Source organism: Felis catus, chromosome F2 (genome assembly GCF_018350175.1).
Source record: "Felis catus isolate Fca126 chromosome F2, F.catus_Fca126_mat1.0, whole genome shotgun sequence".
Taxonomy (NCBI): domain Eukaryota; kingdom Metazoa; phylum Chordata; class Mammalia; order Carnivora; family Felidae; genus Felis; species Felis catus.
Genome location: NC_058385.1, coordinates 13,103,497 through 13,126,672, shown reverse-complemented (window position 1 = coordinate 13,126,672; position 23,176 = coordinate 13,103,497). Strand labels below are relative to the sequence as shown.

The 23,176-nt window shown below is 39.8% G+C and overlaps 1 long non-coding RNA gene across 9 annotated transcripts in view; it reads left to right on the top strand.

The window, feature by feature from the left end:
• The window catches only part of LOC123383070, a 279,873-nt gene that overhangs the window by 151,479 nt on the left and 105,218 nt on the right, over window positions 1–23,176 (top strand). For all 9 annotated transcript variants that reach the window (XR_006592367.1, XR_006592370.1, XR_006592366.1 and 6 more), the window contains 2 exons: window positions 8,238–8,347; window positions 15,785–15,884. This is a non-coding gene — a long non-coding RNA (uncharacterized LOC123383070). The remainder of the gene's footprint in view (window positions 1–8,237; window positions 8,348–15,784; window positions 15,885–23,176) is intronic.

Sequence of the window (23,176 nt, the reverse complement as noted above, 5' to 3'; positions counted from 1 at the left end):
CAGGTCATGATCTCCGGTTCATGAGTTCAAGCCCCGCATCCGGCTCTGTGCTGACAGCTTGGAGCCTGGAGCCTGCTTCGGATTCTGTGTCTCCCTCCTTCTCTGCCCGCTCTCGCTCACTCTCTCTCTCTCAAGAATAAATATTTAAAAAGAAAAAGAAGTAGAAGAAAGGAAATATTAAGAGTTCTTTAGGCAAGAGGAAGATGATATGGATCAGAAACTTGGATTTATATAAAGTATCACATAAAGAGAAAGAATAAATGTTTTAAAAATCCTTATTTTTCTTATTCTTCATTGATCTATAAGACAACCGTTTAAAGCGGTAATCGTAACAATGTCATTGGTATATGGAAAAATATAATGAATATCAGCAATTTCACAAGGGATAGGAGGGAGAAATTGGGAATATTCTGTTACAAACTGACTATACTGCATGCTAAGTTATAGTGGTATTTGAAGGTGGACTTTGATTAAAAATGTGTATTTTACACTAGGGAAACCAATAACATCTTTAAAATAACTGTAATTGATATGCTTAGGGAAAAAAAATGGAATCATAAAAAATGCTCACTTAAAACCAGGAAAGGCAGAAATGAGAAAAAAGAAAAATCAAATGCAATGAATAAAAAGCAGTTGCAAACAAGAGAGCATTAGTCCATCTGTATCAATAATTACTTTAAATGCGACTGGTTTAGATATACCAATTTAAGATTCAATTTCTAAATTTCAGAGTTTGGTTCTTTTTTCTGCTGCACGTGGTATTTTGAATTGGAAATACTTTAGAGAGCCAAGTAAGAGTTCTAAAGCTAGGAAACCCAAATCCCAGTTTCCTCCCAACTGGCTACAATCTAGCCATTATATTTAATAAACTTTCTAAACATTTTTATGCATCATCAGTTCCTTTTTATTTTCAGTAGACTGAACTTCGGCAGCTGTGCTTTGTATATTTTGTTTGTATTCAAATAGATGCAGTTTATTTAATACACTTATTACTTACAATTAATTTAATTTTAAATTAATGAAATAGATATAATTTCTTGAATTTATTACTAGTTACTACTTACTTTTAGCTTTTCCTAGGAGTGACTTCTTTCTACCTGGGCAACTCTCAAAAGTCTTGAAATAAGACACTAGTCGAAGTCTAGAAACTGGTAACACCTGTATTTAAGAATAATTACTCTAGGAAATGATCCAGAAGCATTTATAGAAACAGTTTTAGAAATTGAGGGGCGCCTGGGTGGCGCAGTCGGTTAGGCGTCCGACTTCAGCCAGGTCACGATCTCGCAGTCCGTGAGTTCGAGCCCCGCGTCGGGCTCTGGGCTGATGGCTCAGAGCCTGGAGCCTGTTTCCGATTTTGTGTCTCCCTCTCTCTCTGCCCCTCCCCCATTCATGCTCTGTCTCTCTCTGTCCCAAAAAATAAATAAACGTTGAAAAAAAAAAAAAAAAGAAATTGAGCAAAGTCTTGCCTTCCTTTGAACTATAAAAATCATGTCTTTAATATTCTAATGTTAGTGTCAAGTACGCATTTTTTTATACATAGACACTTTTGGTCACCAGAATTTTTTTTTTATGTAGGTCTGATATTTACTATCATATATATCATGTTCTTCTATTTTGATTCTCAGACATAGATGGGAGAGGGAAGTGACAGAAGGGAGGTGATGGGGGTAGATGTCTCTAGGCTTTGAGGATCTTTATAGTTAAACCTGCCTTTGATTTAATTCTAAAGAAATTCATACGCCTGTGGATCTTGATTTTTATTTTTACTGCTAAATGGTGCTTTTTCAAGGGATGCCATTAGAGTAAAGAAAATAGGAGAAGTCAGCTTAAAATAGTTATGTTTCTCATTCCAGAGACCTTACAGTTGTAAGTGAACATAATTTCTAAAAAATAAAGTTCTAGGGGCGCCTGGGTGGCGCAGTCGGTTAGGCGTCCAACTTCAGCCAGGTCACCATCTCGCGGTCCGTGAGTTCGAGCCCCGCGTCGGGCTCTGGGCTGATGGCTCAGAGCCTGGAGCCTGTTTCTGATTCTGTGTCTCCCTCTCTCTCTGACCCTCCCCTGTTCATGCCCTGTCTCTCTCTGTACCAAAAATAAATAAAAACGTTGAAAAAAAATTTAAAAAAAATAAAAAAAATAAAGTTCTAATATTTCCTCACTGAAATGGTGACCTAATTTTTTCCTCTGGAGCTTATAGAGAAGCGTCGTACGCAAGCTGAAATCTGTATTGTGTCTTATCATGATGTTTAATGCAAATACAAAGATTTGGGGGAATGTTTTCTCCAGAGACAACCAGGAAATTTAATTTAATTTACTGCTAGGTAACCCAGTCTAATGATAAACAGAATCAGTCTAAACTTTCAAGTAATCACTGTAGCCTCGGTTGCATGAATTGCTGTTAATGAGTGGTATGTCTGTCTTTAGTGGTTGCCAGTGGGTTTTGTTTATTTTTTTAAGCAGATGGGTTAATTTTTTTTATACATAGTAGCAGCATTTATTACTCTGTGTTAGAGTCACTGTACTGACCAGGTCTGTGCACTTATAATTGAATAACTACACCAAAATATATTGTCTCTGCCATTTTTATTTTATACTACAGTCTCCCTCCAATTAACATATGAAAAGGAACAATATTTTAAATAAAAGTAAGTGTTTCATCTGTGTAATTATGTTGTAGTGTCAATTCCAGAGTATAAGCATGAAATGATTCCATTTTCTCCAGTAACTCCCTCTCTGATGCTTCTGTGCCAAATCCCCCTTTCTGGTTCCTTAATGCACCAGGCAGAGATTCTGCACCAACTTTAGCTGTTAAAATTTGGTTGCTAATACATGCTCTCACGTCTCCTCCGCTGGCCAAGCAAACCACACGTGTGGCTTTGGCTCCGGATTTCCTCCCCTCCCCGCACTTCCTCTCCCAGACTCTGCCCCCCGCCCCTCCCAAGGCAGGGGACAGAATAGAGCAGTGGTTCTCATCTTCCTCAGCCAGACTAAAGCAGGAGAGAGGTTGGGAAGGGATCGCTGTCACTCAGCTTCCCTGGTGTTCCTGGGGTTCTGCTCATGTGACAGTCTCCAAATGTATCCACTTCACTCATGAGTAAAAGCAACATTTTTGTCTTAATCAATCTTTAATTATCTCAACATATGAGAGTCAGGCTACACTGTGCCAAAAATACACCATTGAGCTGTAGACTGAGGCAGCTCTAACAGCATCTAGTACAATGTGTCTCTCCACCTTTTTAATAAAGGAAATTCAAGCAGTATGGGTGGAATTCTTGATGGAACAAATTGAATGTAAGGTCGTTCTACAATAACAATGTGTAGAACAAATAGAACACCAGTAAATACCGTTAAGATTATGGATTCTGCTACTGTGATGTTAATTCTTGTATTTAATGGATACCATCTCATGGTTGAGAAACTTCAATTAAGAGGAAAATCCAAATGAATTTTAGGTGACATTCGCCAATGCTCCTAAGAGTATAGAAGAGAGCCTGATAAGCATGTTTATTTGCATGTCTCTTACTGTTTTCCAATTTATGCCTTCCAGTAGTCTTGTACAATAACAAAGAACACTACCCCACAGTTAAATAAATGATGAACATTTAGCTGGAGAGCCTTGCAGGAACAGAGCTTATGACATGAACATGGAACACTACCTTCTGGGATATTATAAAGGAAAAAAAAAAAGAGTCATTGAATTAGCTATACAAATTTGCCTCTGTATCTCACTTGACAAAAATCACATTTATCTAAAAATGTTCTCTTTACACAGAGAAAGTTTCTTATTGATGCCTGAGAAATTATGAGTTAAGGCTTTGGAGTGGCCTTGAACATGAGAAGCACTGGAGTAGCTGTGCATTTGATGTGTGATTTACTGGGGTGACAGTCACAGGATGCCCACAAGAGTTCTAGATCCTTCACTCTAAAAAAGCAAGGCTGAGAATGCTGGTTAGGCAGAATGATGAGGCAATAAAACCAATCATATAGGGAAAGATGGGGAAACAGATTGGCTGGAGCCTGAGCAGCTTGGACCATAAGATAACCTTGAGGAGACAAGTTATCGACTGAGATAATAGAATGGAAAGACAGAACGACATCTTAGGACCTTGTGTCTTTGTGAAGCTGTTATATCATCTCTAGACTGTGTAATATTGGATTTCTTTCCTATGCAGAAATATCTCTTAAGCCATTGTTTTTGGAGCTTTTCTGTAGAATACAACCCAATCTATACATGCAGATTTTAATTTAGAACTGACAAGCATGGCAATAGGAACATAAAAATATACCAGAAGGTCAGCTGCTATTCCCATGAAATTTTCTATATAATGAGAAACATAGATAAATTAATCACAATAGTAATAGTAGTAATAATAATGAAATGTGAAAGTGTTAGTTTGTGCTTGTCTGGGAAATTCTTTATCTTCTTCACTTCTGAATGATAATCTTACTGGGAAGAGTATTCGTAAGTAGATTTTTCCTTTCGGCTCTTTGAATTTGCCCTGCCGCTCCCATCTGGCTTGCAAAGTTTCTGCTGACAAATCTGCTCGTGGACTTATGTGGTTTCCTTATATGTAACTACTTGCTTTTCTATTGCTGCTTTTAAGATTCTCTCTTTATCTTTGACTTGACATTTTAAGTGTCTTGGTGTGGTTCTCTTTGGGTACATCTTATTTGAAACACCCTGAGCCTCTTGGACCTGGGTGTCTGTTTCCTTAACTAAATTAGGGAAGTTTTCTGCCATTATGTCTCCAAATAATTGTTCTGCCCCTTTTTCCTTCTCTTCTCCTTCTGGGACCCCTATAATGCCATGTGGTTATGCTTGATGTTGTTCTAGAGGTCCCTTAAGTTATCTACATTTTTTTTTTAATTCTCTCTTTTCAGTACTCTGTCTGGATGAGTCCCAATGCCCTCTCTTCCAGATGGCTGATCCATTCTGCTGCTTCATTTCATCTTTTGTTGAACCCTCTGGTGTATTTTTTCAGGTCAGTTATTATATTCTTCAGCTCTGTGGCTTCTGTTTGGTACCGACTTATGTTTTCTGTCTCTTTGTTGAGGAATATCACTGTGTTCATCCATTCTTGTACCACATTTGGTGAGCATCTTTATGACCATTACTTCTTTCTCATGTAGGTTATTTTTCTTCATATCATTAAGGTATTTTTCTGAGGTCTTATCTTGTTCTTGCTTTTCAAACATATTGCTCTCTTTCTTCATTTTGCTTGGCTCCGTGTTGTTTCCATATACGAGGCAAAACAGCTACCTCTCTCAGTCTTGAAGGGGTGGCCTCGTGTAGGTGATTCATTCAACCTTGCCCTGGCTCTTGGTTGCCTCATGGACCTTGATGACTGTCTAAGCTACCTGACTTATTTTTTGTATGTCCAGTTGTTTTGTTGAGGGTGTGCCAAGACCTGTCAGTGATCAAAGGGGAGGAATCTCATTTAGCACCTAATTTCAGGCTGATTGGAAGCCAGACCCTAAAGCAGCAGCATTTAAAGTATGCAAATATATGGGGCATCTGGGTGGCTCAGTCGATTAAGCATCCAACTTCAGCTCAGGTCATGATCTCACAGTTCATGGGTTCGAGCTCCACATCGGGCTCTGTGCTAACAGCATGGAGCCTGGAGCCCGCCTCGGATTCTGTGTCTCCCTCTCTCTCTGCCCCTCCCCCACTCACGCTCTGTCTCTCTCTCAAAAGTAAATAAATATTAAAAATAAAATTTTAAAAATAAAGCATGTAAATATATACAGTGTCATGGGCCCCCAATTATAAACCCTGCTGATCACCCCCAGGAGATCTGGAGGTGTCCCCTACGTGACACTTGGCAAAAATCAGGCTCCAGACAAGTGCATAAGGCCCTTTATGGGAAGTCTCACTGAGCTGTAGTGAGCCATGGATAGTGTCTCCCTGCTTATGTTTCCTGGGAGTGCCTCTTTAGCCTCTACATGTGTGGAAAACCTGAAGTGCGTCCCTGAGGCTGAAGCTCCAGGCTGAGTAAATTTCTGTCTGTGCAGTGTCCTGCTGGTGCTGGCCTACCAAGTACTGTCTTTCCAGCTTTGAAGGCCCCATGCAGAGACACCAGTCTCTTGTCCACCAGGGTCAGGCAATCAAGGGGTGCCCCTTGTGTATACTTCTTTTACCTGCTGGCTTTAGCAAGGCTGCTGGAGGGTGTAGTGGGTGGGCCACTCACTGGCTTCGGAAAGGCAGTAGGAAAGTGTCTTGACTGCAAGTGCCTGTGGCTTCAACAATGCAGTAAGCGAGTACCTTGTCTGTTCACATGCACTGGCTTCAGGCTGGGAGTGGAAGAATGCCACAGCTATTTGGCTCACCAGCCCCAGCCAAGGAGCACAGGAGCGCCACAACCACCCACATTCTTCTGCCTTAGAGAGTGCCCCAACCGCTTTCCCTACCCATCCCAGCAAGAGGGTGGAAGAGTGCCATGCCCAAGCTCACCCCCCTGTGCTAGCAGACTACATGGAGTGTGCAACAATGGCTGCCAGAACCTCTGCCTCCGGGGATCATTTATTTTTTATTTTTTAAAAATGTTTATTATTTACTTTTTGAGAGAGAGAGAGAGAGAGAGAGAGAGAGAAACAGCATGGGCAGGGGAGGGGCAGAGAGAGAGGGAGACGCAGAATCAGAAGCAGGCTCCAGGCTCTGAGCTGTCAGCACAGAGCCCGACGCGGGGTTTGAACTCAGGAACTGTGAGATCATGACCTGAGCTGAAGTCGGACACTTAACCAACTGAGCTGTCCAGATGCTCCAAGGGGGAGCATCTTAATTGTCCCCTGTACCTCCAGCTGAAACCTCCAGATCAGCAGCTGACTCACCCTCACATATAATCTAGACATTTTTCAAACGTTGATGATCTTTTTCCACTGGGTCTAGGGGCGAGTGTGATGGTACATGAGCCCTCCAAAAGGGGACTTTCGGTTTCCGATAGCACTTTGGGACCCCTTGTGTCAGCCCCACTGATTTTCCAAGCCAGGTGTCCCGAGGGCTCACCTCTCCAGTGCAGATTCCAGGAGCCAGGGCGCCCAGTGTGGGTCACCGTTTCTTCACTCTTCCGGCGAAAACACCTGTCTGGTGAGATTGCACCCTATTGTGTGTTGCTGCACCAGACTGTGTCTCTGCCTCTCACCCAATTTGATGTGGCACTTTTATTCTTTGCTGTTGAGAGCACCCACTGGAGCATTCAGATCCTTTTCAGAAAGAAATAACCCATATGTAGCTGTAGATTTGGTATGTCCCTGGGAGAAGGTGAGTTCAGGATCTTCCTACACTGCCATCTTTCTGCTTACGGTTTTAATTTTACATTGGAAGAGAATGGAAACAATCAGCTGGCAAATTTCGCCTCAGTATAAAAGTTAGAATTACAGGTCCCCAAAATCAATGGTTGTCAATCAAAGCCTAGACACCGGGTGATCTGATGAATAATTTAAAACTGATTTATTAACTGTGCAGAAGTGAAGTTAATCGCGCAGGGAGACACAATGTCAGTTGCCAGCAATTTACTATGTTTTTGAAAATCATAGGCAGCAATTTACCAAAAAGATTAGGCCAGTTACTGTACACGTGTGGCATTTTCCTGATTTAAGATGTCACCCTGAAAGCTGTAAACTGACAACTGGAGTTTCGAATGAGGTTATAAAGTTTATGAAGAACTGCTTTTACCTGAGAATGCCTGTATTTCTGTTCCGGTGATACCTGCATTCACACCTCCTGCTGGGATTAAACATGTGTATGCAAATGAGCACTGTCAGAGAGGGCAGTGCACCTTCTCTCGGAACCATTAAAAGCACCTTGCATGACTCAGTGCTCTAATGCACTAACTGGTCTGTGGTGATGGGCTTTTATTTCTTGGAGCTCACGTTAGTTCAGAGAAAACACTATGAATACATTTTATTGATTCCTCAACCATCCCAACAGATATAATTAATATAATTACTTTAATGCTGTGCCAGAATTATTATTTTTTAGTTGCTTTTCAAAAGGATATGGTAGGACCAAAGTAGAAAATTACCTTTGGATAGCACAGCAATAATTGCTATGGGCGAGATTCACAGAGGGCAGATAAAATTAGTGGACAGAACGTTAAAGAGAGGTAAGTTATCTGCATAGATTCAGAGTATCTACCCTGAAACATTCACTGATGACTGTGTTGGTTTGGGCCTGTGTCTACAAATTCTTTGATATTCTCCTTCCCTTCAAGAGGTAAAACTTCATTTTTCCTTCCTTTCAGTGTGGACTGGATTTAGGATTCGCTCCCAAACAATAAGAGCACAGAAAGGGGAAAATGGCAACTTTACAGTGAAGAAATCTGTCAGACCGCACCTTACCCAAGTCACGCAGGTTAGTATCACTAAGAAGAAGCCATGTTGGTATCATGCCCCATGATGGGATGTGATGAGCAGGGTACTTCACCACTGTGATATCCTTCCTCCAAATTCATAATCCTAGTGAAGTTATGAGAAAACATCAGAAAAATCCGGATGAATTCTGCAAAACACCCAGTATTCTTCAAAAGTCTCTATGCCAAGTTCATAAAAATCAAGTAAAGACTTAAAACACAGTCACAGATTGGTGCTGCAACTCAATGTAATAAATGAAATTTGATTTCCTAGATTGGATCCTAGAACAACAAAAAAATTTTAAAGCAGGTATCGGTGGAAAAATTAATGAAATACAAATAAAGGTCCATAGCTTAGTTAATAGAATTTTCCAATGTTAGTTTTTTAGTTTTGAAAACTGTATCATGATTACGAAAGTTATTTACATCAGTAGAAACTAGGTGAGGGTATGTGAGAACCCTCTGTACTATCATTGAAAGTTTGTGTACATCTAAACTATTTCAATGCAAAAATTTTAGAAAAAAAATTTAAAGAAGAAAATGGCGGTCAGTGGGTATTATGGGTTGCATTATGTTCCTCAAAAGAGATATTGAAAGTTACATCTCAGAATGTGACTTTATATGGAAATAGGATCCTTAGAGATGTAATTAATTAAGACGAAGTTATACGGAAGTAGGGTGGGCCCTTCATCCAATGTGACTGGCGTTGTTCTGATGAGACACGCACAGCCGGTGAGGACAGAGGGACAGACTGGGGGTGCTGCAGGTGCAGGCCGAGGGTCACCACGGATTGCTGGCCTCCACCGGAAACCAGGAAGCAATGAAGGTTTCAAGGGAGCATAATCCTGCAGACGCCTTGTGTGTAGACTTTCTAGCCTCCAGAATTATGAGACTGTTCTAAGCCACCCAGTTTGTGGTGCTTGGTTACATTAGGAAACTAATGCAATTGAGAAATCAAGTAAACTTCTCTCCATGTTTTTTAGTAGTATGAGCTCTTTCTTAAACATTTTTTGACGTTTATTTATTTTTGTGAGAGAGAGAGAGAATCCAAAGCAGGCTCTAGGCTCTGAGCTGTCAGCACAGAGCCTGATGCGGGGCTCAAACTCATGAACCGCGAGATCATGATCTGAGCCGAAGTCATATGCTTAACTGATTGAGTCACCCAGGCGCCCCAGTATGAGCTCTTTCAATCTTTTTTTTATTGGTGTTAGAGCTAGAAGTGAAAATTCTTTTTTCTCGAATTTTAAAAAAGTTACCTAAAGCTACATTTCCAGTAAAAATTGCAAACCCCAGATGTCCTGAAGGATGGTGGTTACTCCGAGAGCATTTATGGGACAGAGATACCATAATTCAAATGCAATGGGGTACAAGTCTGTGTTTGATCATTTCTCTGTGCTTTAGAAGAAAGTAATCTTGCTGTATATTTAGATTTTTTTTTTAGAGTTTACCTTAATTTATTAAATTTTTCAATATTTTGCTGGCAGTTTAAACCTTGTAAGCCAAGGTTCTTCTTGTAACTCCCACATTGAAATTGCATATGCCAGTAGATAATCATTTGAACTAAAAGTTAAAGTTTTGTTTTCCATATGAAAATAAGGCAACATAACCTTTTTATTTAGCAATAAAATTTACCTGAAGAGTGATACTTACAGCTTCTTCTGTCTTATACAGTGTAATATCAACTCTGACGATTTGTTTCAATAATTCTTTTCCTCTGTTTTCTTCGAAAAGGAAAAGAATGAAGACTGTTTAATACATTTTTTTTATCTTTGATCTCAGTTTTCAAGGGTAAAATGTAACACGGTAGATTTGATGATAGAAGTCGAACATTGAAGTGCTTTGTGAATAAAAATTGACATTAGACCATTATCCTGATTCTACTCAGGATTTTTTTTTTTTTGCTATTGCAAAAAGACACAACTATTTCTTTAAAACAAATCATCAGAATTGACATTTCACTATACAAGATGGATTATACCCACAGATATGTGGACAGATGAAACAAAAGTACAACATGAAAGTGAATGGGCTGGGGGCTTTTGGTCTACTTTTAAAACACTGTTTTGAAGACTGACAAATTCAGCTCTAAAATGTCTCAGCTGTCACTTTAATTTTGCCATGTAGGGCTCTTTAAGGCAGATTTCAGATTGCACATTACTGGCATACCCTGTTACATAAAAGCCCAGCATGGTTTTGGAATGGCAACTGGTTTTTTTCAATTTTTTCAAATAAATTTAATAATATACTACCAAGCCTCTATAATCATAGTTAATAAGTTTTTTTTTTTTTATGTTTATTTACTTTTAAGAGAGAGAGAGCCTGCCTATATTTCATGCCCAGGAAACTGAGTCTTCTTTATCAGAATATCTTTCAGGTGGTGCTCCTTTCACAAACACAATACCTTTTTCTTCTAAACAAACCAGCATATTAATTTTTAAAAATATAAATTTTTAGGGGCACCTAGGTGGCTCGAGTAGTTAAGCATCTGACTTCAGCTCAGATCATGATCTCATGGTCTGTGGGTTCGAGCCCCGCGTGGGGCTCTGTACTGACAGCTCAGAGCCTGGAGCCTGCTTTGGATTCTGTGTCTCCCTTTCTGTCTCTGTCCTTCCCCTGCTCATGCTTTATCTCTCTCTCTCTCTCTCTCAAAAATAAATAAACATTAAAAAATTTTTTCTTAAATATATAAATTTTTAGTAGTTTTTGCACTTTATATATACATATGTTTGTACACATGTATGTGTGTATAGTATAATATATTGTTACCATATTTTTTATCCTAATTAGAAATTTCAATTAGGAATCAACTCTTAGGAAACACTAGTGTTCCCACCAAAATTCATTGTGAAATGCTGAGCCAAGATTTTTGTTGTTTGTTTGTTTTAATATTTATTTATTTTTGAAGTAGAGAGAGAGTGTGAGCGGGGGAGGAGCAGAGAGAGAGGGAGACACAGAATCCGAGGCAGGCTCCATGCTCTGAGCTGTCAGCATGGAGCCCGATGCGGCGCTCGAACCTATGAATCATGAGATCATGACCAGCTGAGCCACACGGGCGCTCTGCTGAGCCAAGGTTTTAAGTGAAAATACCGAGCTTCCTTTTGAGTACATCAACACAATTTTTAAAGTGCTTTATTCTTTTCAGTTCTTTAGGTTTGAAAATAAACTGTTAGATGGAAATGGAGTTTGAAAAACAGAGTATCCACTAATACAATTTTGGTACAAAATCTTTAATTAGAAGGTAGGATTTAAATGGCCCCGAAGGATTATGAAATCGAGAACAAATTCACACCCTTGTTGGAATGGAAATTTTACTCAAACTGAATTAAAACACACCCCTATCGGTTTTTTCCGACCTGAGGGGAGGTGTTCCATCTCTAGCTCATTCTGCAGGAGGAGGCCAAGGACCTGAGGCAGAATGGCTGTCAGCTACAGGGACAGAGCAGGGCAGGCCCTGAAGGATTCTTCAGTGTAGGGTAGGGCCTGCCACTCGTGACTGCAGACCCTCACTCCATGGCCCAACATGGCTGACTGAGCAAGCCACCCAACCTCTCTGAGCTTCAGTCTCTGCTTCTGTACAAATTGGTTTAAACTTCACAGTGTTGCTGCGGGCATTATTTGAAGGATGAGATTTAGTCAATCTTTATTATTCTTATTATATAATATTTTAGAAATTAAAAATGAAATTATCTCAAAGGTATGCATTCCTACTCTTCTGATTCTCTATGTAATTACTTCTTAGTTGTTTTTTTTTGTTCTGTGTTTCTCTTACCAATTCCAGATTCAAATAATTTGTCATCTTTAGCAACACAGGAATTCATATGCACATGCACTGACACACACAAACACACATGTGCAACCACATCCTCATCCTGTGATTCTCTCCTTCCCTGCCAAGTAGTACTCGAGTAAATATCTTTCTGCCCTCAAAAGACCAACTTTTAAAGTATAAATCTTTCAGAAATTTTGAAAAGTCATGTCTTTAGCAGTTCAAAGAAAAATTCTCTTCCTGGATATAAAGTCCTCTCTGTAAGACTAAATTTAAGTATATATAAATTGAATATATGTAAATACTCACTATAAATTGAGCATATGTGAATATTTAAGACTAATTTGAGTATATGTAAATTACAGCTACCCATGTGATACCATTTTGATCGGTATCCTTCAGCAATTTCATTGACACTTGACTGAATGCTTTATCTCCCCCAGGACCTTTCCCATACACTAGATTGCACTTATAAAAGTATGGCTGACAAGTGCTACAGAAATAAATTATTCGTACATCTTTCAGTGCATTGGTTTTCTAAATAAGAGGAAACTATGCCATGGCATAAATTCTGCTACAAAGGACTGCAAGAGAGAACTAAGTATGTAAGTCGTAAATGCACAGAGTATGTTGATGATAGCTCTTGCTGGTGAATTGCACAACTGTTAGCAAATCTCATTGCTGCATTAGAGTAATTGAAACATAAAACTATACTCTTTCGCTTCTTTTAAGAAAATTTGATTTTTTGTAAGGAAGTGTATTCTTCATGTTTTATTCAAAAGTGCAGAATTTTCTATTTCATGCTCACACTGACAGAAATCAAGTTTTTTTTAACAAAATATATTTCAGTACTTTATTGGGAAAGTATTATTTAAGGTTTCTTATTCTGGGGGTTTTTGTATGGCTCAATCTAAGCGTCTGACTTCAGCTCGGCTCATGATCTCTCGGTTTGTGAGTTCAAGCTCCGCGTCAGGCTCTGTGATGATAGCTCAGAGCTTAGAGCCTCTTCAGATTCTGTATCTCCCTCTCTCTGTGTTCCTCTGCTGCTCGCACTCTGTCTCTCTCTCTCTCAAAAATAAATAAAGATTAAAAAATTTTAATGAATCTTTTAATGGCAAAAATTAATAGCAGATAAAACCAGACATAAAACAAGTATATTTCCTCTTTCATGAGTAAGAGGTTTTGAAGAGCACCTCTGGGACTGCTCAAAGTTTCCCAGTAATTGTCACCTTTTTGCTACATGTGACAAGCAAGCTGGAGAGATGCCTGGCATCTCCTGCAATAGTATATGCATACAAATGAGCTTCGTATCTCAGCCAACCGTGCTGGGCCAGGTGGTTTCCACCCATATCCTACTCTACAGGAAAGCTGAAGTAGGAAGACACGTGTTAAGATCACAATGGAATGAACAATGGACTATGTGGGACCGGAGCTTCCCACATAGATGGGAAATAAAGACATCAACAAGCAGCAGGCCTCACAGGAGGTGTCCTGCATAACTGCATTTAGCGTATGTCCACTCTTCTTGTTCTTTGGATTCTTGTTATCTGAGTGCAGGTGGACTTCTAGTCTTTCTGTTCCTACAAAGGGTGGGAATCCTATAATTCCTGAGAGTCCATGGTGAATGCATTCTAGAGAATCAAGATGCATGACAGTGCATATAGAGCGGTAGAAACAGACCTTCCAAAGGTTGAGACTCAAGGGTTGGAGGAGTCGCTCTGGGGCCAGGGATCAAGGTCTTAATGTGTCAGACATGATGGTTAAGAAACAACAAAAGGAGGTGAGGAACAAGAATGCATAGTGAAAGGGTCAGGTTTCCACAAGGCGAACTATGCCAACCATATTATGTAGAACCCTTAGCCTTTCTTGCATTATAAATGCCATCCTGGAACAGCACAGAAAGGTACTTAGTGGTAGGTTTTATTCAGACTAAAGGGAATTGCCAAATACATTTCACTAACTACTGATGATACCATAATGTTTTTAAGTGGTAAGATACCACATAGAATAGTAATAATAAATTCTGTGTTTCAAAATTATGTAAAATCTCAGAAACATGTTTTTCTCCAGATAAGTGTACCATTATAGTGCTTAGCTACAATGTTTTTCTTTAAAACATTTTTTTAATGTTCATTTGTTTTCTGAGACAGATCATTAGTGGGGGAAGGGCAGAGAGAGAGGAGACACAGAATCCAAAGCAGGTTTCAGGCTCTGAGCTGTCAGCAAGGACTATGCAATGACCTGAGCCAAAGTTGGACGCTCAACCGACTGAGCCATCCAGGTGCCCCACTGACTGAGCCATCCAGGCGCCCCAATGTTTTTCGAGAAGCCTAGAAAATTTTTGAATCATTGTCCCATCCTAAAAGGAGCTAAAACCTTAGAAAAAGGTCACCTTGTTTCACAAAGTAATGATGGATGAGAAAGGATATTGGCTTAAAAAAAAAAAAATGACAGCAACAACAAAAACAAAATCTCATCTGAAATATTGTCTCACAATTATAATTTTAAAAAGAGCTTTTGTCCTCCATTCTACCTATGGATCCATATTATGTATTTAGGTCTTCCACACCTGAGTTGCAGGGGCCAGAGTTAAGGGGAGAGTAACTGGAAAGGAGAGACACAGAGTCAGACAGAGGTGAGATAGGCTATGAAACGTATTATTCATGTGTCAATTATATCCTCAGTGCAAAAGGGTTATCCTCTAAGTTGCCTGAAAGGATCTTCTGATCTTCAGGTAAGTGCATCTGGCTAACCCCCACTATCACAGATTTATTAGATAGAGCAGAGCTAGAAAGTAGTGTAGCACCAAGCTCTGATTGCCAAAAATAACAATGCTCATTAATATTTCTGATATTGTTTTTTTTTTTCTCAAGCCAGGACCCAAGTAGATACTTATTATGAAAGGTGGCCCAATTCTAATTTTTCCACAGCAGGCTGCTTGTCAAATGCTGCTGATTCTGCCCTCACTCCACAATCAAATGCTATCTGGCCAGTTTACCTAAACTAAAACCACTTTTCTGACAGAGACAATCACTGATGATTCAGATTCCCATAAATTTACATGAAGGATCATGGGTGTCCCATTATCCCCACATTCCGCTCAAAGACAGCATCTTTCTTCTTCATTCTTCCTTCTCCTTGGAAATCTCTTGACACTTCAGCGGTTCCAACACTCTTGCCCCTATAGCATGGAACAGTCTCATACTACCACTCGACTTGCTTAGAACTTTCCCTGGAGACATCAGCTACTTTGTGTGCATCAGTATGCTGTCCCCTGCAATCTCTGCCCTGCTATGTCACCTCCAGAGGCAAGAAACACTTGCAGTCAGACTTCCACATTTCCTGTTTAAGATGGCGCTTAAAGCCAAGGGATTTGATGAGATCACCTGTGACCTGAGGCTAGAGAGAAGAGAAAGAGACCGTGGCTGGCCCTGGGAATTCTAGCACGCACAGGCTGGTTAGAGAGAGGGAAGCCACCGAAGGATGTGAAAAAGCGTTTGAGACAATGAAGCATGAGAAAAGCCAGGTGAGTGAGGTTATGGAAGAGGAAGGATGTTTAAAGAATGAGAGGTGTGGTGAACCAGGCCAAATTCTACTGGAGATTCTAATTAGGTAAGGAGGGAGAATTGCCCATTGGTTTTGACAGGACACAAAAGTCTGCTGTCTTCAACAGGAGCCCTGTCACAGTCCATGAGGAGTGGCACTCCCTAGCACTGAATGGAAGGAGGAACGGAAGAGGATTTGGAGACCGTGTTGCCAGTTCTGTTACCAAGGTAAATGGAAAAATGAAGCACTAACTGAGGAGATAATAACCACTCAAGGGAGTGTTGGATCTTTGTTTTCTTTATTGAAATACAGGAAGTTGTCAATGGGAATGCTCCAATTGGGAGGAAAAAAAAAAGGTTTTTGCAAGAGAGAGGGGATAATTGCAGAGATGGTCTTGAATGAATTGGAGGTGATGACGTCCAAAGAACAAGTTGAAGGATTTGACTCAGGCACAGGGATGTTCAAAAAGAGAGAAGGAACTATGGATGCAGAGGTAGTATTGAATTCGATTTGGTTATGGCAAGATGCTATGATTTTCTTCTGGTTGCTTTTATCTTTTTTGTATGCTGACTTATGTCAACAAAGGAATCCGGTGGGTCCTTTCTGAAGATCCCTGAGGCAAGTCCAAGTTAGATATGTTTCTGTCCATCAAACTTGGTCTAGAGCATACAGAAGCATCCCTGTGACTGCTTCTAGTTTACTTCCTATGAATGTTATATCACAGTCTCTCAAATTTTTCTAACCCCCAACAACATGGTAGAAAAAGCCATAGACTTTGCCATAGGAATTGAAGAGAACACCTTTATTTTCTAGATGAAAGAAAACTCTAAATTAGATTATGGAATTATGCTGTTATGCTAATGATTTTAGAGAATACTTGAAATACTTAATGAATTTGTTTGACTAATGTTCATAAAGACACGCGGTACTGCTGCATTTCTTTCTTCCTTTTTTTTTTTTTTTTTTTTAATTTCAGGAATAGAATTTAGTGATTGATCACTTACATATAACACCCAGTGCTCATCCCAACAAGTGTCCTCCTAATGCTCATTGCCCATTTAGCCCATCCCCACCCACCTCCTCTCTAGCAACCCTCAGTTTGTTCTCTGTATTTAAGAGTCTCTTATGGGGGCACCTGGAGGTTCAGTCGGTTAAGTGTCCAACTTCAGCTCAGGTCATGATCTTACGGCTTGTGAGTTCAAGTCCCGCGTTGGGCTCTGTGCTGGCAGCTCAGAGCCTGGAGCCTGCTTCAGATTCTGTGTCTCTTTCTCTCTCTGCCTCTCTCTCTCTCTCTCTCTCTCTCTCTCTCTCTCTCTCTCTCTCTCTCAAAAATAAATAAACAAAAACAAGTCTCTTATGGTTTGTCGCCCTCTTGGTTTTTATACTATTTTTGCTTCCCTTCCCCTATGTTCATCCATTTTGTTTCTTAAATTTCACATACGAGTGAAATAGTATATTTGTCTTTCTCTGAGTGACTCATTTCATTTAGCATAATACACTCTATTTCTATCCATGTTGTTGCAAATGGCAAGATTTCATTCTTTTTGATCACCAGGTAATATTCATTATATCTATATATATAGATATACACATATACATATATGTGTATACACGTATATACATATAGATATAGGTATAGATACACATAATGAATAGATATAGATGTATATATTATCCACTCATTAGTCAATGGACATTTGGGCTCTTCCATACTTTGGCTATTGTCGGTAGCACTGCCATAAACATTGGGGTACATGTGCTTCTTTGAAACAGGACTCCTATATCCTTTGGATAAATACCTATTAGTGCAATTGCTGGGTCATAGGGTAGTTCTATCTTTAATTTTTTGAGGAACCTCCATACTGTTTTCCAGAGTGGCTGCACCAGTTTGCATTCCCACCAGCAGAGCAGAAGGGTTCCTCTTTCTCCGCATCCTTGCCAATATCTGCTGTTGCCTGAGTTTTTTTATTTTAGCCATTCTGACAGGTGTGAGGTGGTATCTCATTGTGGTTTTGATTTGTATTTCCCTGATGATGAGTGATGTTGAGCATTTTTTCATGTGTCTGTTACATCAGGATGTCTTCTTTAGAAAAGTGTCAGTTCATGTCTCCTGCCCATTTCTTCACTGGATTATTTGTTTTTTGGGTGTTGAGTTTGATAAGTTCCTTATACATTTTGGATACTAACCCTTTATGTGATATGTCATTTGGAAATATCTTCTCCCATTCTGTCAGTTGCCTTTTAGTTTTGCTGATTGTTTCCTTCCCTGTGCAGGAGCTTTTTATCTTGATGAGGTCCCAATAATTCATTTGTACTTTTGTTCCCTTGTCTCTGGAGATGTGTCAAGTAAGAAGTTGCTGCAGCTGAGGTCAAAGAGATTATTGCCTGTTTTCTCCTCGAAGATTTTGATGGCTTCCTGTCTTACATTTAGGTCTTTTATCCATTTTGAGTTTATTTTTGTGTATGGTGTATGTAAGAAAGTGGTCCAGGTTAATTCTTCTGCATGTCGCTGTCCAGTTTTCCCAGCACCACTTGCTGAAGAGACTGTCTTTATTCCATTGGAGATTCTTTCCTGCTTTGTCAAAGATTAGTTGGCCATGCATTTGTGGGTTCATTTCTGGGTTCTCTATTCTATTCCATTGATCTGAGTGTCTGTTTTTGTGCCAAGTACTGCTGTGTTTCTGCTGGGTAAACACTGACCTGTGACACAGGAAGATTATTAAAGTAATTGTTGGGCCAGCTGAACTATGCTTAAAAGACGCTGCCTTAACCATGTGGATGGAACTTTGTAGCTAAGAGATTAGCCATGAAATGCCTTGTCGCTCTCAGAAGCCTGTGAATACTTTGTACCACATTTGCTCTTTGCAGGCTTGCCATAGCTAAGCCAGTCCAAAGACAACTAGCATTCAGGAAGACTACAGCAGTGTCAGCAGTGTCTTGGCACTAAGTTCCCAAGCACAGGAAATGGTTCTAGGGGAGAATATGGTGCAAATCCGAGGCGAGATCACTTCTAAATGTGAAGAGCACAGAATTATCTTTGTGAATGTACATAGGAGGACTAATAATTAGGAAACCCTTAGGTATAACATTCCCCTATGTCACAGATCTCACAAATTTTTTCAGAGCCTTCTTTTTTTTTTAATGTTTATTTATTTTTGAGAGAGAGAGAGAGAGAGGCGGGGGGAAGGGCAGAGAGAGGAGAAGACAGAATCTTAAGCAGGCTCCAGGCTCTGAGCTGTCGGTACAGAGCCCTACACGGGGCTCAGACCCAGGAACTGTGAGGTCAAGACCTGAGCTGAAGTCAGACGCTTAACTGACTGAGCCACCCAGGTGCCCCTGGAGCCCTCTTTTTTTTTTTAAAGAACTATTTTCCAGTTAATTTTTTTGACACATTATTCTAAGGTTGATGTAGAAGTGATCCCCTCTATGCTTGTAAACCCATATGTGGAAATGGCTGGCAGCCACAGAGCAAGTCCCTGAGGTTAGTGGCCAGAAGAGGTCCAGTGTTCAGTGCAGTGTGTAAGGAGCACTCAGGCAAAATAAGCATGCAGCCATACTCCACTGTGAGGAAATGAGGACTGTTAAAAACAGAAGTAGTTGAAGCTCACTATTAATTAACATCTCATAAATTCAGAAAATTGTAAAGAGCGGTCATGCAAAATATCCCTCAGAGACAAGGATATTTAATCTATTGATATGGAAACTGGTTATTATTATTTAGACGAATCAAAATATAGTCACTATACGATTTATAAGTTTAAGAATACCTAAAAGAATTTTGTGATTCCATTTTGTCTTGTAGTTTCTTTCTGTCTTATTCTCTTTAAGCACAGAGGTAGTAGGCAAATTATTTCATCAAATGTTAAGTTCAGATCAACTAGAATTGGTCCTTTTCTAAACCCATAGATCCCTCCTACTTACGCTATTTGCTATTTGGTGCTGATTTACAAAATCCTGTTGTTTTTTGTCATGGCTCATAGGGAAACCAGTTCTAAACACAAATCTTTGTTAATAAACACAAAAGGAAGCATAAATTCCCTATAAATTTATATAATGCATTCAGGATTCTCCCCATACTCACTATCTAGCATTTACAAAGTATTAAGCACAGGCAAATCATCTTCAAAAGTTTTTTTTCAAATCCTAATTTTAAGAACATTCTTCTGTGTCCTAGAGATGAGGAGTAGACACTGATGACAATTACAGAGAGTACAATCACAGGATATTAGATGGGAAAGAATCACTCTAGATAACCTGATCCAGCATCCACCTGATCATCCCCCAGCTTCCAAATCTGAGAAAAGTTAAAGCCAGGAAGAGGGAAGAACTTGACCAAGCTCATCTCATTAGGGTCAGTCCTGAGCTCAGAGCCTGTGACTCAGCCTGTCTGAGTCCTAGTACTTACAACCTCCACAGAACTCCAACGCTGCTCAAAACACTCTTGATCTGGTAGAAATAGAAGAACGTACCGATGAGCTGGGAAGTTGCCACACAAAACCTTACCCACAGAGGTAAGGCCCGTTCTCTGTGGCTGGACTCCCAGGAAGCTGTGTCATATCCAGACCCTCACTGCAATTAAGCCTCGTGGAAAATACTGAGGTGGCATGTGACACCACAGGACCAAGTCATATTCACCGCAGCAGCAAGGCTTCAACCCAGCTCCCAGTTGTGCCAGGGACAGGTTGGTGCTGCTCCAGTCATGGAGCTTAAGAGACCCATTGCTCAAGGGCTGAGCAATGTCAGGCCTTGTTAGCTTCCCGTGGGCTGTCCGGGTAACATGGATGAAAGGGGCCCCGTAAACCTGCCCCAGCGGTAAGGCCGAGTGTCTGCCATGTTAGGTCACTTGTCTTTGTGGTTTAACAGCCACCTATGGGAATTTTCCCATTCAGTGCTTCAAACATTCATAAGATAGCCTCCCGTCTATTAAGAGAGAACCATTCCTGCCATAAAAGCCGTATGGCCACTAGATTGCTTTTTGTTATAATGGAATAATCACAATGGCATGGAAGAGCAGTTTGTTTTGACATTGTGCTGAATATCCTCCATTTGCCCTTCCAGGCTCCTTATCTGTGCTTATCCACCCATTCATGTCCGCCCCAAATTTCAAGGACACAGAAGCGCTCAATTGTTCTCAGGCTTCGAGTTAGAAGCTTCTCAGGCTTCAAGTTGTCCAGTGGGGAGCCAGCAGTTAACAGAGAGTAGAAGGAGTAAGAACAAAGAGTGAGCTCCTGTGAGCTCATGTCAGGCTAGCCACGTGTTCCCCAAAGGTCACTCCTGCTCTCAGTCCGACCTTTATGAAAGGACGCTCCCCTTCCACATGTCAGTAATCTCTCTCTCTCTCTCTCAAACATAGCAAAGGCAACATTTTCACCACAGTTCTGTGTTCTGCATTCACCTATGTGGTTCTTGACCCTCTTCCCCATCTTGTAATTATTTCCTTTGTCGGTGAAACTTTTTCAACATACCCTGATTTCCATGTGCCATCCATGTCCTCTTGTGACCTTGACTGATACAAATGTCAAAGTTTTACACCATTACCTTTCTTAGGGAATACTGGTAAGTATCAGTCTTCTGGTAGGACTTAAAAATGATTGGTGTTTCTTTGGAAAAGGGTCCGTTCAGCAGCTAAATCCTTCTAAATGACAGTCCCAGACAGGCATCTGTCTATCTCTCTGACACTATCCCAGTTACTAGACATTCAGGTTTATGGCTCTTAGAGCCTTTGAAAGATTAAGTGAATCAGACATTCATCTAATTGTCAGGGCATTGGAAAGAACTATGAAGTAGCCATGTCAGTCATTACTAAAAGCAAAATAATGGCTATGTATCGATTTTAAATATTGATCCTGCTTTTTTTCTGAATGATCTTATAACATTGATTTAAAATAGTTTCTTGGAAATCAATACAAATTTTAAAGGTCTTTGTTCTGCACTGTCTAGAATACCTGGCACAGTGTTAGACAGCAGGCAGGTAACTTGTTTCCATAATTACACACGAAGTTTTCTGCAAGCAGCTGTGTAATTATACATGCAGCCTGCCATTCATAGCTGTACGGTCTTTCAGAATCTGATTTTTAAAGAATCTCTCACTAAATAGATTAAAATAACATCCAGGTAGAAGTTGCATGGCAACTACTACTCATACAAAGGATCCACGTTTTTGTTTGATAATGATGTGCCCTCCGAAGTCAAATCATAGCAGAACGTTGATGGTTCTCAATGCCGATTGGACAAGGGGAAGCTTATCAGTATAACAATAGAGTTTGGGTAACTATTAAATATATTGTCTCACCACCCAATCCTCTTCATCACAGAGTTAGGGATCACAAGATCAAGGATAACTCGGGAGTAAAGCAGCAGTTTTTTGAGGATGTTTTTTTGCTTCATCCTTAGCAAGAACTTGACCTGAATTCCTGCAATACTCAAAATTATTACTTTATTTCTTGCACATGTTTAGGGAGAGGGAAACTGAACTAGATTTAGTTATACATTAAATAATATATTATATATTAAATATTATACATTAAATAATATGTAAATGATGCTGTTTATTCACCTATGTTTAATAAATATAATGAAGTCATACTAATTTTTGAGTAGAATGTGGAGGTAGTAAAATTAAAACTTGTTTTTCTGGAATGGGATCTCATTTACATGTGAAAGAGCATGGTTGTTCTTTTTTTTAATTTTTTTTTAACGTTTTATTTATTTTTGAGAGAGACAGAGTGCCAGTGGGGGAGGGGCAGAGAGAGAGGGAGACACAGAATCTGAAGCAGGCTCCAGGCTCTGAGCTGTCAGCACAGAGCCAGACGCAGGGCTCAAACCCACGAACCATGAGATCATGACCTAAGCCAAAGTCGGGCACTTAACCGACAGAGCCACCCAGGAGCCCCAGAGCATGGCTATTCTTAAAGTAATGAGATGATAGTATTGTCTACACACATACATGAATGCACACACATGTGCACACACACAGATACTTTTAGATCCCAGTTTTTCAAATACCTTCCCAAGATATTGAAGATATCTTGAAGATAAGAGAATTGAAGATAAAAGAATATACTGATTCTGAGTATTTACTAAATATAGAAGTTATATTAAGAACTTGAATCTCTGTAAACTCAAAGATCTCCTGCGCAGATCTATTCTGGGGCTTAATGTGAAACACATTACTGCTGTTACATCTGCTTTAGTTTGGACAACTAGAGGTCTGCTGGGATGTCCTCTCTATACTTCCATTTTGGAGCCTTTAGACTAATTTTGTGAAGCAAATCATATTTAACTAATATTTTACATGTGAAGGTTTTGAACCAAAACATTTCAAAAATCCCATTTCCCTTATAATCCAAAATCCATTTATATATACACAAAAAAATAACATTATTTCCCCAAGAATATACTTTCCCAAGATGTTATTTTTCTCTAAAGTTCTTCCTTGTTTTATGATTAACTCTTGAAAATTATTACTTTGAAATGAATTGCAAGATCTTTTGGGGTTTATCATCTTATCTGGTCGACG